Source organism: Chenopodium album, chromosome 6 (assembly GCF_948465745.1).
Source record: "Chenopodium album chromosome 6, dcCheAlbu1.1, whole genome shotgun sequence".
In the NCBI taxonomy this organism is placed as follows: Eukaryota; Viridiplantae; Streptophyta; class Magnoliopsida; order Caryophyllales; family Amaranthaceae; genus Chenopodium; species Chenopodium album.
The window spans coordinates 19,189,535-19,207,387 of record NC_137839.1 but is presented as its reverse complement, the minus strand read 5'-3'; the positions used below and the strand labels follow the sequence as shown (position 1 = coordinate 19,207,387).

The 17,853-nt window shown below is 31.6% G+C and overlaps 2 long non-coding RNA genes across 2 annotated transcripts; one reads left to right on the top strand and one right to left on the bottom strand.

The window, feature by feature from the left end:
- Window positions 1-305: 305 nt before the first annotated feature.
- Window positions 306-2,868, bottom strand: LOC145634701 (uncharacterized). The gene is made up of 5 exons (XR_014113497.1): window positions 2,577-2,868; window positions 1,488-1,589; window positions 905-974; window positions 719-817; window positions 306-615 (listed from the first exon to the last, which is right to left on the bottom strand). It is a non-coding gene; the product is annotated as an uncharacterized LOC145634701 (long non-coding RNA).
- An 11,163-nt stretch (window positions 2,869-14,031) lies between these two features.
- On the top strand, window positions 14,032-15,441 carry LOC145634700 (uncharacterized). Its single transcript, XR_014113496.1, has 2 exons — window positions 14,032-14,352; window positions 15,150-15,441. It is a non-coding gene; the product is annotated as an uncharacterized LOC145634700 (long non-coding RNA).
- The last annotated feature ends 2,412 nt before the right edge of the window (window positions 15,442-17,853 follow it).

Sequence of the window (17,853 nt, the reverse complement as noted above, 5' to 3'; positions counted from 1 at the left end):
AGATAAACTTTTTTGTTATTTGCGTCGCTCCTTTATAAACACGCGACGCAAATAACTCTTCCAATAAACTTATGTTTTGTTATTTGCGTCACTTGTTTATATAGGAGTGACGCAAATGACTGAGTAGACAATACAAAATTGCTGTATTTGCGTCACTTGTTTGTTTAATGAGTGACGCAAATGAGGTGAATTTTTTTTTTTTTAATTATAATATAATAATTGCCTTGTATATTTTTGTAGTACCTGTTTTCCTAGGTATAAAGTAATATGCTAACGCTAATATAATTGAAATTAAAATGCAATATTATTGAATAATGCAAATGTAAATTTCGGCAGAGTCTCCTTTGTAATTTGGCCTACCCATAAAATTGGGAATGACGGCATTATATTAACAACCTGTCCAATAATTTACATCTCAATATCATAGACATTATACTCATCATCCCAACACCAATTAACCAAATTACTTCATTTCAAGCCTATAATCCAAAACAAGAGTCAAACATGCGCTAAGTGGTAAATCTAAAGTTCAACATTACATATAAAATACTCTGCCCAAATATCTCGGATCTCATTTATCTCCTCCTCGGTGTACGGTGTAGTTCTTGAAAAATCCTATCAACACAACAAATATACAAGAGGAAAGTTTTAATTCAAGATTGTAGCTAACATCAAATTGTATTTATCTAACAAAAATGAAATATTTGACAACTCATACCTGAATAAGATCTTCACTGCTATGGTGATGTTCAAGTATTTCGTACATATAACGCATGACGTAGTAGCCACACTCACGTCCACCCAATTGTTGAGGACACTACATGTAATATATTTGTAAGTTGAATTAAATTGCTATACTTCAATTATTAAGAAACTAAAAGTTAGGGTAAGAAATTAAGGTAACCTGTCCCAAATGCCATGTCAATTTACTTCCCCTAGATTGTCCACTTAATGCCTTAAAACTTCGAAAAGCACTACACATTTGAAACAAATAATATATATATTACTCATACACACATAAAATCATTACATTAATAACAAACTAGACTTACTTTGTCATTCCAACCTAACCCATTCTTGAATGTCCTATCTCACTAATAACTACTTGTAAAGTTTGGTTCTAAAGAAAATCCGGCAGCATTTCCCTATAGTTCTCCAAGCACACAATGTAGATAATCAGCTATCAACATATGTACCCAGAGAACAATCGGGAAATAGTGAGCCATGATCTTCTTAGACCCAAAACAATTCAAGTAGTTATCACCTAAATGAGATAGAACATTCAAGAACAGTCCCAAACCGGGGACTATTCAAGACTTACTCCTAATGAGTAAGCCCTGAACAGGTATCTAAGCCAATGATGCAAGTATTATTGCAATTCCAATCAATTATATCACAATTAAAAATCTCATACAGTTCACAATCATTATACCAATTAACTAGAACAAATAAGTTAATATTGCAAAGAATGGTTCAGATATATATACCACAAGTGAAGACAATCTCGTATGCGTACTACCGCCTTAATCGTTTGTCCACAACCAGAACCTCGAGCAACTTGTGGAATTCACTTCCGCATAATTAAGAATCTACCATAAAAAATTACATATATTAAACCAACATAGTTGATTCAACTTAATCTGCCATGTGACATAAAAGTCTCCCTATGCAGTATTCGAGATCGGTGCCATAGATAAACCCAAACATACTTCACATGAGATTTTCCATACTTCTCCGATGCGAACAAAAAGAAAACAATTATCCAATACTCACCGACTCCAATCACCAAATTAATAGTCATGTTGATAGCGTAATTGGACTATATGCTCATAAGTCATGACAACCAAATCCGATCATCCGGACAAAGGGAGTAAATGTAAAAACTGCTAGAACTAAAAAGCAGTCAATTCAGATAGACAGAAACTTCAATTTTACTTCTAAATGACTTCACCTAGGTTATTTATTTATTTATTTATTTTATTTTATTAAATATCACTTACTTTTAAATATTATTCACATTGAAAAAACAAGTAATTTTTTTTTTTTTTTTTTTGGTGTAATTTGGAGTGTAACATTATCATAAATATGGGAAATATAATTAACACTGATCAAAAATTTCAGAACCCATACACATTTTTATAAGAATGCAATTATGCACCACGAATGGACTGTCTGACTGTCACTCCTGTATCGCGTTTTTCTATCTTCTCTGTTCATATATCTTCTGCACCACTGCAACACTTCATATGCAACTTTGCTCTTTAACAAAATCTCAATAGTAGTCCTATGCTTTATATAAGAATTTCCATGAATGTATGTTATCCTCAGAGAATGTGTTATAATGTAATTACAGATTTTCCCAACCAGGTATATTGGCTGTGGCTTCATTCACCATATTTATTAATCTTACCCAAACAAGTAAAATATTACAATCCAGAAAATACTTCATAGACCGAGTAATCAATATTAAAAAAAAAACACATATAAAAAACATCATTGAAGTTTTAAAGCTAATTAATTAATTTAACTCAATTTAAGAAATTCAGGTAAAATTCCAGAAATAGTTGAGTTTATACCTGTAAATCCAGAACTTTCCAGTTGAATTACTGTAGTAACCGTCAGAATTTCGCTCAAAATTTCTAGGACGCCAAAGAAAAACACGAATCAGGATTCCAGAAAGCACAAATCAGATGAATCTTAAAAAAGGAATTTTTTGGAGTTTCTGGGTTCGAATTCGTATGCTTTTGAGTTGATTTTTGCTCGAAATTGGGTATTTTTGGTCGGAAACAATCAATTTTTCTGGGTTTAAGGGTTCGAATTTCTTAGGGTTTTTGGTCTAAATTTTTGCTCGAAATTGCTCGGATTTGCTTCAACTTGACTGCAATTTTAATTTAGATGTTAAATTTGCTGGGAATCGCAGTTTTTTGGCCTAATTTGTTGGATTTCAGAGACGAATTTGTGGTGTTTTGCTGTAGCAATTCACTGGAATTGAAGAACTCTTGTTTTTTTTTCTTTTTGTTTAGTGAATGTAGGCGTATGTGATGAAAAACTAAGGTAAAAAAACGCAGAAAACCTAAAGCCAAAAGAGTTATTTGCGTCACTTTATTATAAAAAAGCGACGCAAATAACCTTGTTTATGATATTGTAAACAGCTCATATGCGTCGCTCATGTAGTAAAAGCGTGACGCAAATTACTTAATCACTTATTTGCGTCGCTTGTTAACAAATGAGTGACGCAAATAAGTTTATTAATTGCGTCGCTTTAATAAATAAGAGCGACGCAAATGAGAGAAAGCTGAAATGCACTTGAGTTTTGCGTCGCTTCTTGAATAACATGCGACGCAAATAACTTAACAGGATGGTAAAAATAAACATTTGCTTCGCTCCTTAGAATGAGTGACGCAAATATGGCGACGCAAATGTACATTTTTCTACTAGTGTTTTGACAGCTATATTCACAACACCTTACAAAATAATATTTAGTAAAAATAGTTTTATTATAGTAAATTAATTTAATCCAATAAAAATAAGTTTAGTTTAGTAAAAATAATTTCAGAGCAGTAAAAATAAGTTAAGTTCAGTAAAGTTCGATAATTTATATTAAAGAAAAAAATATAATAGAGAACCAATAAAAAATAATTACTCCCTCCGTCCCAATTTACTCACAACGGTTTGACTTTTTGCACTATTCACACATCTCCCTTTGACCATCTTTTTTAACTAGTATATGAAAGTCAATGTAATCATGTAAGATGTTGTTGGGTCTATTTTAATGTATAGTTTCTTATTATAAGCTTTTTATAACTTAAAAATATATATTAAAAGATATAAACGGTCAAACATGTGTATCGGCAAGTGTGTCTAGTCAAAATATTGCAAGTAAACTAGGATAGAGGAAGTAGTTTAGTAAAATTAATTTCAGTTCAGCAAAAATAATTTTATATCAAGAAAAATAATTTAAATTCAACAAAAAAAAAAAAAATTATTTCAACAAAAATAAGGTGAAGTGAAAAGAGTTTAAATATATAATTCAATTTCTTTTTACTTATCGTTTTTTATTATCAATTTATCATACTCATATATATATATATATATTCTACTTCATAATAATTGGTTGAATTGGATTTTTATCCTATACGCACAATACCATGTGACAATCTAATGTGGTTTTTGCACAAGTATTCAAGCGGAATCTTACTGAATTGTAACGATTTTTTCATTTTCTTTTTTTTTTTATTTTTTTTTATTTTTTTTTTGTATAATACTATATCAATTTTTAAAAATTTTAATTATATAAATACTTGAAATTTAAACAATTAAAAGAGTATTGACGATGTATAAAAGAGTATTGAAGATGTGTAAAACTAATACTCCATACTAATAATAATTATTGCTCACGTGGCGCGACACTTGGAAAAATATTGAAACGCCAAATGTCGTTATCTCGTATCATGGCTAAAAGTTTAGCTTTATTTATCAACTAGTTTTGTGCTCGTTCGATACCCCGGTTGTTTATTGAATTTTACGATAAATTTTATTCTATATATCAAAATTTAAAATATATCATTGATACAAAATTAGGAATTGATGTGTTTTTGTGATGATTAAAACTATGTAGTAGACATGTAATGACTAATAATAATAATAATATTGATGAAAAATAGTTTTTGATCTGTAACCTGAAATATTGACCCTGTCCGAAATGACTTGTGACCAGACCCGATTGACAGGTCTACACACAGTAATAAAATTATATTAGATTGTGAAGTATATATATTATTTAAATTGATTAGAATATATTATAAATAATGGATGTGGTACATTTTGTACTAATTCCTTCGCTCCAGAAAAATATTATGATACAAAAAATAAATTTATATGATAATTTATGAGAGTTATAATCTAAATATTATTTTAATAAAATAATAATTCAATTTGTACATATGAAATATTGGTATTTTATCGAAAATTAAACTTTAAATTAACAATTTTAATCTAAAATTCTATCCAAATTTGATTGAAAATAGAATTATAAACTAAATTTTTTATCCTACAAATTGAATTCTATATAACTCTATCATACGTGGTGCGACACTCAGCGAAATGTTGAAACGCCAAGTGTCGTTGTTTTTTCGTCTAGCTAAAAATTTAGCTTTATATATTAGTTATATGATTAATAGTTTGGTGGTCGGGGCGATGCCCAGAAGTTGAAAACGTATTAGGATAAACTTTTATGATTCAATGTTAAATAAGGTCATATCACTTATCTATATAACATGTACTTTTTGTAACTTTGTTTGTAAAGATATTTATGTTAATATTGGCTTGAAATTATTTTTATTAAATTTAAATTGTTTTTAATGAATTGTTTTTTTTTTCCAAACTAAAATTATTTACTGATTAAAACTTTTTTCTTTACCGATTCACTATTTTTTAAAAAAATATTATAAGTGGATCTTTTTTTAAAGAACTTTTTAAAACGAATTCTATAATGTAAATAGATAGGATATTATTTAAAAGTTACGATTAATTTAGGATAAATGAAATATTAGAAGTATATCAACAATAAAACTATATATAATTTTTTTTATCTTAAAAAATCTAATGAATCTAATCTAACGTGGCATATAATCTAATCATAATAATACCCTTATTTGTTACCTACGTGGCTCGATACTTGGTAAAAAACTGGAATTTTAAGTGTTGTTGTCTTGTAGCCTAACTGTGAATTTTAAATACAATCATATAACCCTTTTTGATAATTTAAAATATTTAGACATACGATATCATATCCCTTATATTTATATAAGTGTAATTTTGTAGTTTTATTTGTAAATAGATATCTATATTTTTAAGATATTTTCTTAAAGTTACAATCTCTTTTAATCACATGGTGGATATTTAGAAGCCCTATTAGAAATAAAACACTAAATAACTTTTTTTTTATCCTAAAAAATCTCTTTAAAACTTATTTATCTAGTGGTAGAGGTTTTGTATTAAATCTTATATGTTGCTTACGTGGCACGACACTTGCCAAAAAGTTAAAACGGCAAGTGTCACTGTCTCGTGACCTGAATAACCTAGTTTTGTGCCCGAACGATTGTTAGATTATCCTAAATTTTTTAGTTTGAATGTTATATACGATCATATAACCCTTTTTGATAATGTAAAATATTTAGACATACATTATATTATCATATTGCTTATATTTATATAATAGTTTACTTAATGTAAAATATTTAGACATACATCATCATATTGCTTATATTTATATAATAGTTTACTTTTTGTACAGTAATTTTATTTGTAAATAGATATCTATGTTATTACAAACTTGATATTTTTGTATTGCATTTAAATTATTTCTAATGAATTGAAAGTATTTTTACCATATTACAATTATTTTTTCTAATTAAAGCCTATTTTTTTTTTTTACTGATTTTCTATTTTTTATTAGAATATATTATAAACAGATCTCATTTTAAAGAAGTTTTTTTAACGAATTTTATGATGGAAATAGCACTGAGTTATAAAATATTTATTAACAGTTATAATTAGTTTTGTATATATGAAATATTAGAAGTCGGTCGATAATAAAACAATGTACAACATTTTTATCTTACAAAAATCCATCTAAAATTTGCTTACTTAGCATCCTATGTGTCACAATAAAACCTATTTATCGCCTACGTGTCTCGACACTTGGTGAAAAACTGGAAAAACAAGTGTGGATGTCTGGTAGCCTGCGTGCGATACAGGCTTTATATTAGCTGATATAATATGATGGTTGTGTTTGGTAGCCAGCTTATTTGAGCAAAATTAGCTTATTTGACCAATATTAGCTTATTGACTATTAAATAAGCTAACATAAAGTGTTTGGTGGAAAGCTTATTTAAAGAGCTTATTCCACTAAATAAGCTCTTTTACAAAAAGCTCCTAAAAGGAGCTTTTTCAAATAGCTTATTCAATTATTATGATGAAATGACACTTATATCCTTATTTTCTTTAAAATCCTTTATGAACTACCTACCCCACAATTAGTGTATTGGTCATTTTACATACTCAATCAATTTTAAACAACAAGCTATTTACCAAATACTTTTATACAATCAGCTAATAAAATAAGTTAGTCAAATCATTTAATACAATCAGCTAATCAAAATTAGCTAACACAATCAATTTCAACCTTTCAGCTTTAAGTTTTTCACCAAACAGGGCCGATATGATTGTTTGCCTTCACTTTTGAAACAGTAAAAGGAGTAATAATCCTCGTCAACATCAATTAGTTGATGTAGAAAAATATGAAGTACATGTAACACTTTATTACATTTAGCTTTCCAGAAAACTTAGCTACATCCATTCATCATGTTCCATGGAACAATTTAATAGTTAGGGATTAGATTTGGTGAAATAATAAACTTATTTAAGGCTATTTAAACCAAAGTAGAAAATATAGCTAGCTAGATTATTGCATGTTGTGACAATTATTGACGTACTCACTATATTATTTCTATCGTCCATTCAAATTTAATCAAGTTGGCGAGACAGAAGCTATGGATAGCTGACATGGATCTATCTTCCCCTCAGACATACCTTACCATGATACTATACGTACAGCAACGTAGGCACGTAGCTATCACATTTAATTGATTTATTTAAAAAAAGTTAAAAACTAATCTTCAACTATGAAATTCCATCAATTTGACAATAATGGCTAAAGGCCAGGTTGAGGGTACAACTTACAAGCTGCCTTGTTAAAAACCTATCTATACATTTTTTTTAATAATCAAACCTCAATTTTCTATTTTTTTTTTCTTTTTTTTTTAATGGATACACTAACACCTCTTACACGTGACTAAAGATGGCATCCGCCGGCCCAACACGAAAAAGCTTGGCACGACACGGGCATGGTTTAGGCCTTGCATGGCGCGATACTACGTATGCCGGGTCTAGGCCGCCTTTATTTAGGTGACTCCCTAAATAAAGTACCACGCTTGACACTCTTTAGAATCACATCCGAACCCGTAGCTTGCATACATTTAGAACTCCACCTTTACCCCTTGTAGGCGTCGTTCGAAGTGCACCTACGTAAAAGCATGTTGTGAATATGCTTGGCACTCATAGGAAGTGGGAATTGACATATACGATTAGAGGCAAGGAAAGTAGGGAGCCGCCAACAAGTTTTTAAGGAACTTGTAAACCGTTCACGGATCATAAAAGGCAACCACGATTAAGGGACAACGATAGGCAACAACGATTGACCCGTGAAGGTTACACCCTATTCATAATCCATGAGATTACTAACTCCATATGGTTCGGAACCACGAAAGGAGGATCGGGGATGATGGTATGAAGTGAGTCATGGAGTCACATTCGCCCATATTGGCCTATACTCGATTCTTATTGTGAAAAGTGATTCCTGCGATCTCAAAGGCATACAAACAAAATATTCAATTCGCTCCAAACTATTATTAAGCTAGATTGGTTGAATATTAATGCAATACATAATTATAAAATATTTGTGATCACTTGGTTAAACAACAAGATTAAAAAGGAACCTAACCGGTTGTCCAAATTATCTTATAGGCGTGATTTTCAATTACATATTCCCTTTAACATGCAATATGGTGATCATAATAATAATAGAACACACATTAATATTGGAAGCAATTCAACAATAAATTGTTAGTCAAATCAAATATAAATAATAAACCTAATCATGATACTAGCAACAAGAATAAAAATAAGAGTAATTAAGTGATTAATTACTCACTTTTCGCGTTTCCTTGAATTGCTACATCATGACTAAACTATTAGTAACTTCAATAAAAATATAAATCAAATGAAAATTAAATTAAATAAATGTAGATTTGATTTGGTCCAAACTCTCAGTTAATTATACCTTTCATGCCTTGGTTTAAGGACGAAACCTCGGGTTAAGTATGGACTCCTTGGAGTGCTTAGGGGAAGTATTATCAGAGAATAGGGAGGATAGTGTTTAGGCTAAAGAGGGAGAAGAGAATGATATGTGACCAAGCTTGTTGATGATTGAAAAAGGGGAGATATGACCTTTATTTATAAGGAAAAAGAAGGGTTGAAGAATTAAGAAAAGATAATAATTCGAATTGGAATTATACTCTTGCGATAGACAGCAGTTTTTGTTGTTTTTGTTTATATCATATCTTTTTATCCAGAAATCGGAATAAGATACATAATATGTCGTTGGAAAGCTCTTGAATTCTACTTTATAATCCAATTAAAATAAGATTAAAATATTTTGTAGAATAAAATATATCGCCGAAAAAGTGAGACGGTGTGAGTTTTGGATATAGTTTGATTATTTATTCATATCCTTTTTGTTATAGTTCGAAATTGATATTATAATATATCATTGGAAAGATAATTTCAAGGGATATCCAACCATCTAAGATTTGGATAAAAAATATGAGGCAAAAAAATAATATCTGTTTATATTTGAACGTCTTTCAATTCGAATAGAATTAGGACAAATAAAAAAGGAGTTTTATTCAATTTCAAACTCTTTATTCTTATCTTTTCAAAAAGGATAATTAAAATCTTTTAGAAACTTATAGAAGCTTCCAATTAATCCTAATTGGTTTAGGAATGGGATTAAATCATTTGGACCCTCCACATGATCATTAGGTCGTAGGTAAGGTGGGCTTAGGTTCGGTTTGGGCTCAGTTTAATATTTTGGCCATAACTTATTCGTTATAACTCGGATTTGGGCTTATAATATATCGTTGGAAAGATCTTTTCAAGCCCCATCCAATTAATCATTGGACCCAGATTATGTACAAATTATTGTGTGAACCCTGGTCCATCTAAAATAGATGGACCACCTCCTAAGACACCTCTATACAAATAAAATACAACTCTACTCAACTCATTCTTCTTCCTGCATCTTTACATCTTCTTCTTCCTTTTTTTTGTTAATTTTTTGTTCCTTATATACAAAATCTCTCTCTCTCTTCTTTTTTTTTAAAAAAAAAACTGATCTCTTTTTAATTCTTTCTCGATTTTAATTCATTCCTTTTTTTTTCCAAATTCTTATTTTCTCTCTCCTCTATTTTTTTTCCATTAATTTTCTGCATTTAACGTGATGGAAATTGTCAATATTCCCGAAGAGATCAATCTAGGTTAGTTATTATGAATTCATTGTGATCAATATTAATTAATTTTTTGATTTTACAATGAATTTGTGGATGAAATTATTGTGTGGTATCAATTCAATTTGTTGCGACTAATCTAATCGATGTCAATCGTAATCCATTATGATCGATTAATTATTTTTTTTTTTATTTTTGTCATTAATTTGATCGATTAATTTAGTAAAAAAAATTGGACATTGCACATTATGAACATTTAGTAAAAAAAATCCGAACTGAACATCGAAAATTTTGAGCATTTAGTAAAAATATCTGAACAATCGCAATGTACCACGTCTATGCTTTTGAACATTTAGTAAAAAAAAACTGAACAATTGCAAATTTTGAACATTTAGTAAAAAAAATAAAATATGAACTGAACATCGAAAATTTTGAACATTTAGTAAAAATATATGAACAATCGCAATGTACTACACCTATACTTTTGAACATTTAGTAAAAAAAAATTGAACGATTACAAATTTTGAACATTTAGTAAAAAAAAAATCCGAACTGAACATTTAGTAAAAGTATCCGAACAATTACAATGTACCACGCCTATACTTTTGAATATTTAGTAAAAAAAATCTGAATGATTGCAAATTTTGAACATTTAGTAAAAAAAATCTGAACTGAACATCAAATTTTTTGAACATTTAGTAAAAGTATCTGAACAATCGCATTGTACCACACCTATACTTTTGAACATTTAGTAAAAAAAATATGAACGATTGCAAATTTTGAACATTTGGTAAAAAAAAAATCCGAACTGAACATCGAAAGTTTTGAACATTTAGTAAAAATATCTAAAAATATTGCAATGTACTACACTTATACCTTTGTACATTTGGTAAAAAAAAATCTGAACGATTGCAAATTTTGAACATTTAGTAAAAAAAATCCGAATTGAACATCGAAAATTTTAAACATTTATTAAAAAGGAAAAATACACTTTAATAATCCCAACTATGGGCGATTTACTTCTAACAATCCCAACTACAGTTTATTTTTTAACAATCCCAACTATGGGGTTAGTTTTCCTCCAGCAATCCCAATTACCGGTGACCTGCTAAACAAGTTTTTTTTTTAACTTTTTTTTTAATCGCCACATGTCAACATGTGAATGGTCAGAAATTAAAATTTTTAAAAAAAAATAAAACAAAATAACTAAAAATAAAAAATATAAAAAAAATTAACCGAAAGTTTCGGCCACCCTTAATTTCCCCACCATTCGCCGGAACCCTAACCCCATCCCCTAACCTCGCCGGAAATCGGCTGGCCAACACTCCTTCACCACTGAAATCAGCGGCCGACCTCTACTACCTATCTCCAACCCCCATAACCACCCAACCAGCCCTCCTCGACCCCCAAAACCACCTTGAAAATCCCATTAACCTCATTGAGCCCGTGAAGAGATTAGATCGAAATTGGGGTCTGATTGAAGGTTTTTGCGAGATGATGAGAAGAGTAGCTATAACAGGGCAAGATGGTGGCTTGCGGCTGGAGTTGCAAGCTGAGTTGCGGCTGGAGTTGCTCTGTTGTTATGTTGATGTGATGAGAAGTCGGTGAATCGGATATGGCTGGTTGCGGGAATTCGTATGGCGAGGTTGCGGGAATTCGTGGCGAAAGTCGTGAGAATTCGTGGTTGGAGTGCGTGAATTCATGGTGAGAGGTGGAGGTGGCTGGTTGCACGAATCGGTAACTGGGGTTGCACGAATTGGTGGCTGGAGTTGTGAGAAATGGTGGCTGGAGTTGCGCGAACTGGTGACGAGAGGTGGAGATGGCTGCTGGTGCCTGGTGGTGTGAATTGGTGGCGTGAGGTAGGAGTAATGCTGGTGCTATTTGGTGGCGAGAAGTGTGTGTGGTGAGCATGGAGGAGCTTGGCGATGGACTGCAAAGGTGGTGAACGGTGGAGCAAGTGACTGGTAGGGGGTGAGGAGAGGGTGGCTGAATTTTTTTTTATTTTTTTATGGGTTTATATTTTTTCAATATTTTGGACCAATAACGTGTTGACACGTGTCATGGTCACCTGTTATAACAGGTTATTGACTCGTCGTTGACCGGTTGGGACTGTTGGAGGAAAACTGACCCCATAGTTGGGATTGTTAAACAATAAACTGTAGTTGGGATTGTTAGAAGTAAATCGTCCATAGTTGGGATTATTAAAGTGTATTTTTCCTATTAAAAATATATGAACAATCGCAATATATCACGCCTTTACTTTTGAACATTTAGTAAAAAAATCTGAACAATTTCAAATTTTAATTTGAACTTTTAGTTAAAAAATCTGAACATCGCAAATTTTGAACATTTAGTAAAAATATCCGAACAATCGCAATGTACCACTGCACGTCTTGAAATCGATCGGATTAGCTTCAACAATTCATCTTCATCACTACTTGTAGAATAATTTGTCAAAAAAATGTGAAAAATGTTTAGAAATTATACACAAATTACCAAAATTTAAATAATTTTAACAAATTACAACAAGTTCGAAGGAAATCAATTAACGAATTTAAAGAAATCTAAAGAAATTTTAAGCTGTTAAAATATTTAATTACCTTTCTGGACCTTTTTCTTGTTTTCTTCCATGGCGATTCGTCAATTGCAGAGGAGAGAGATAAGTATTGAGCAATTGAAAAATGAAATGAAAGTACTGAATGAAAGTAATTGTAGAGGAGAGAGATATGTTTGTTGGAGCAAAATAACAAAAAGAAATAAACTGAAGAAATTTTGAGAGTGTTTGGGCCGCAAGATTTGAGGTTTGTAGTGTATATGGGCCAGTGGTCCATCTATTCTAGATGGACCAGGGTCTACAATAGACTTATTGCATATTATGGACCAAAATAAACTGGATTAAATGTTTTTATAAAAAGGACACGAAATGAATTTTTTTGGGTTTAAAGGCACAAAAAAAGGAAAATAAGTTATGGTTTGGGGAAATGGGCTAGTAGTTGGGTTGGTTTATGAAATGGAAATATGGATTTAAGCACTCCAAGATTAAATACTCAACCGACCAATAATGGCGGTGAAAGGTTGTTCATCATCGGATTTGGTTTTGGGGAGACATTTTTAGGTGTCTACACCCCTGAAACTGAAACCCTTATTGTCTAAAGCACTGAGTGAAATCAGATTCTTAGTCATTTGTGGAACATGTTTAACATCGTTTAATATGTAAAACGTACCATCATGTGTCCGGATCTTGATAAAGTCAATCCCAATTGCCTTGCACACTGCACTATTAGCCATTGAAATATTTCCTCCATCTACCTGCTCATAGGTAGTAACCCACTCCCTACTTGGACATATATGATACGATGCCCCAGAATCAAGAACCCACACATCATTGTGATATGTATGTTCACCCGCAACTAAAGCAATGTCATACTCAGAATTCGAATCCTCTTCTGCTAAAGCAGCAGATACAGATTTATCCTGCTGTTTCTTCTTGGGACGTTCTCTCTTCCAATGCCCCTTCTCTTTACAGTAATTACAGACATCAGTTTTCTTAGGACCCCCTTTAGAATTTCCGGGCTTCTTAGCCTTCTTCTTCCTGGAATTTCCATGTCCCTTTCCACCACTGGCCATTAGTCTAGAGGCTTCATTGTCTGTACCTGTACTACACTACTACAAAAATGGCCAAAGAGACCTATAATAAGAGACCTGTTGGTTAATACAACAGGTCTCTTTGATATAAGAGACCTGATATTAGAGATAACAGGTCTATAAAATGTCAAAGGACCCACATGAGATAGAGGGACGAAAATAAGAGATCTGTTGGTTTGCTGAACAGGTCTCTTATGTGTATAAGGACCCATCACAATTCTCGTCATTTTTTTTTTAATAAATGTTTTCCCTTCTTAATTCTTATTCATTTATGCAGTTCATTATTAGTCATATCTCATGACTCTTTTCTCGTTCCCCCTTATATGCCTCTTTCTCTTTCACCCTCATCACTTGACTCATCTCATTCTCGTTTTTTTTTTCCCTCACGAAGTAATTGATCGCGCCACTAATTCCTCCTCATTAACGGCGCTGCTGCATCCTCCTTCAACACCGGCGTTGCCTTCTTCTTTTAATTCAAATTTGAAGCTTTCATGTCAATTTTAACCATAAATACTCCAGATCTAAAGTCTTATAGTCAAATTTGGCCAAATAATTCTACAATTGAATTAGTCTTGAAAAGGTATGTTTCCATATCAATTTAATTCTAAATTTTTTTTGGGTTGGTGACAAGTTGTTTCTATGGCGGTGGTTTCTGGTTTGTTTGTGTTTTTTTTAAAAGGTTGTTCTGGTTTAGATTGGGTAGTTATTGGTTTTTTCACGGGTGGATAGTGTTTTACGGGATTAGGATTGTTTTTCACGGGGTTGGGGTTGGGGTTGGGGTTGGGGTTGGGGTTGGGTCGGTTTATGACGAGGTTGGGTCGGTTTATTACGGGGTCGGGATGGTTTTCGTGAGGGTGGGTGTGGTTTATACGAGGGTTGGGGTGGTTTTCATGGTGGTGTGGGTGGTTTGTACAGGGTTAGGGCTTAGGGTTAGTTTATACAGGGTTGGGGTAATTTTGGGTTTTTCTGGTGAGGGTGGTTTTCTTGGTGGTGTGGTGGTTTCTACGGTACTGTTAAGCGAGGTTAGTTGAGGCCTTTGTTATTGATGATATTTTCTTGGTTTTTTTAATGTTAAATTAAGTATATTATTTCCTTTGCAGTTTGGGTCAATTGATTTCTTGAATATTATTGATGATTTTTTTGGGTTTATTTTGTAGAACATGATTGATTTATGTGCCCAAGAGTTGATTTATCTGGTGAAGGTTGCAAATGGGATAATATATGTTTAACTTGATTTTATCATATCCCTTAATTTTGTTATTGATGTTTAAATCAGTTGTTAAGGTTGTGTTTATGTTGTTGATGTCTAGTTTTTAATCTGAATTATAACCCTTGAAGCTTTTATTTTTTTTTATTGATTCTCTTAATGGTGAACAGGAGTTAGGAGGCTGGATGACCAATTCAAGAAACTCGCTTAGCTGATGTATGGAGGGCTAAAGAAATTACCAAGGAGATGTGTTGGATTCACTTGACGTATAAAAATGATGGGAATGTAGTTAGTTTTGATAACTTGTAAATTATTATTTCCATTAGTTATTATTTACTTGTTCCATAAATTCTCTTATACATGTAAATTATAGTTCGTATATACTTGTAATTGTTACTACTAGCTTAGTAATTTACTACTAGTAAATTCAATAATTATATAAGTTTATGAAAATTTATTTAATTGTTTGGTTTTGTAATTTTCAATTTTAGTAGAATAATTACAAAATAATAAATATATATATCGTCGATTTATAGTTTTTTAACTTTTGAAAAATAAATAATGAAGAGGCCCGTGATCTGACAGGTCCCTTCATGGCTATCAAAGAGACCTGTTGTGTGAAATAACAGGTCTCTTCTCCTTCTTAAATATACATGCAAAGAGACCTATTACCTTACTTAACAGGTCTCTTATTAATTACAAAGAGACCTGTTTAGTTGAACAGGTTTCTTTAGCAAAGAGACCTGTGAGCTAGACACCTCCTCTAAACAGGTCTCTTATGTCATTTCTAACGGGTCTCTTTGACCTTTTTTGTAGTAGTGCTACCTGATGCCTTACGGCGTAATTCCCTAGTATCACTAGGTGAAAAAAGGCAATTGGCAGCGGTTCAAACCCGGTCTAAGGCACCGGTTTGAACCATGCCTATTTGAGGGGTGCCAAAAACATGCTTTTTGGCACCGGTTCAAAACCGGTGCCATAGGCTGTAATAGGCATCGGTTAACCGGTGCCATAAGGTGGAATAGGCACCGGTTAACCGGTGCCTAATACTGCTCTCCCGCCAATTTTTTTTTGGGTGGTGGATAGTTTAGGCACCGGTTGCTGCCTAACCGGTGCCTTTTATGTAATTTTTTTTTTTCGTTTTATTTTTTCCAATGGTGCAATAATATTTTTTTAAAAAAACCTGCAATAATAATAACCTGTAATTCCAGCAATTATATTAAATATAATAATTAATAATTTTATTATTATAATAACTAATAATAATATTATTAATTATTATATACAAAAATAATATTAGAAACAAGAATTCAATTATATATATAGATATAAATATTCCCAAACGCAATACAAAAAAAAAAAAAAAGTTGCTTACATATACAAATAATAGTAAGTACACATATATAATGAATAATAAGTTATATATATAGTTCAAAAGTTAACATAAATAATTTACAATTACAATGCCATTTACATGTTGAAGGTGATGAAAGACGCCAACATGTCACGAACTTCATTAAGCTCCTTGATTGTCAACGGACCATCCTTTTGGACCTTGCAAAACTTGAAATACAAAAACATTATTTTAAAAATAATTAATTAGGCAAACAATATGTATTTTATCAAATATTACCTATATGACTTCTATATAGCCCATTTACTACATTACTTATCAAATGAACTATTTATTTCTCATAACATGTCAATATTGGATAGTTGTATGTGTGTAAGTCCTAAAATTGTATAGGAGAGCATTTTGTTAAGGTTTATGACGCTTTTTACCCAAAATGGCCCGAATATGGCCTATATGACCTTACTTTGCCCATTTCCTAAATTTCTTATTAAATGAACTTTATTTATCTCATAACATGTCAATATTATCTAGTTATAGGTGTATAAGGAAAGAAATCACATCAAAAAAGCATATTAACACAAAATGGCCCTAATATGGCCCATATGACTTCTATTCAGCCCATTTTCTACCTTTCTTGTGAAATAGCCTTTTTGTTTCTCATAAAATGTCATTGTTGGATAATATTAGGTGTCTAAGGCTAGAAATCACATCAATATAGCATTTCAAGAAGTTTAACAACGCATTTTACTCAACATGGCCCAAATAGGGCTTATATGAATTCTATGTAGCCCATTTTCTACATTACTTATCAAATGAACTATTTCTTTCTCATAACATGTCAATGTTGGGTAGTTGTATGTGTGTAAGCCCTAAAATTGTATAGGAGAGCATTTTATTAAGGTTTATGACGCTTTTTACTCAAAATGGCCCGAATATGGCCTATATGACCTTACTTTGCCCATTTCCTACATTTCTTATTAAATGAACTTTATTTATCTCATAACATGTCAATATTATCTAGTTATATGTGTATAAGGAAAGAAATCACATCAAAAGAGAAAATTAACACAAAATGGCCCTAAGGCGTCTAAGGCGTGAAATCACATCAATATAGCATTTCAAGAAGTTTTAGGACTTACCTCATCAAGCTGTTGAGTGTCCGTACAATGAGTCACAATGTCAAGCATGAATCTCATCACATACAAAGCACAATCAAGTCCATTCTCTTGTTGTGCGCACTAGCATATGACAAACAAATCACATCAGTGAAACATGCAAAGGAAATGAGCAAATATTTACTACCATAGATTTTCAAGATAATCACAATAATATCATGTAAATTACCAACGGTGTCTTCCATGTTGGACCCTTTGGAGCACGACAATGTAGCTTCTTCATAACACAAAATAAATGTTAGTTCATACACAAAACAAAGGAGTTGGGTTAAGTAGAAGCTATTTATGCCAGTTTCACCTACTTATGGTCCTATAACCTTGTATATGCATGATAATGAGTACACTAAG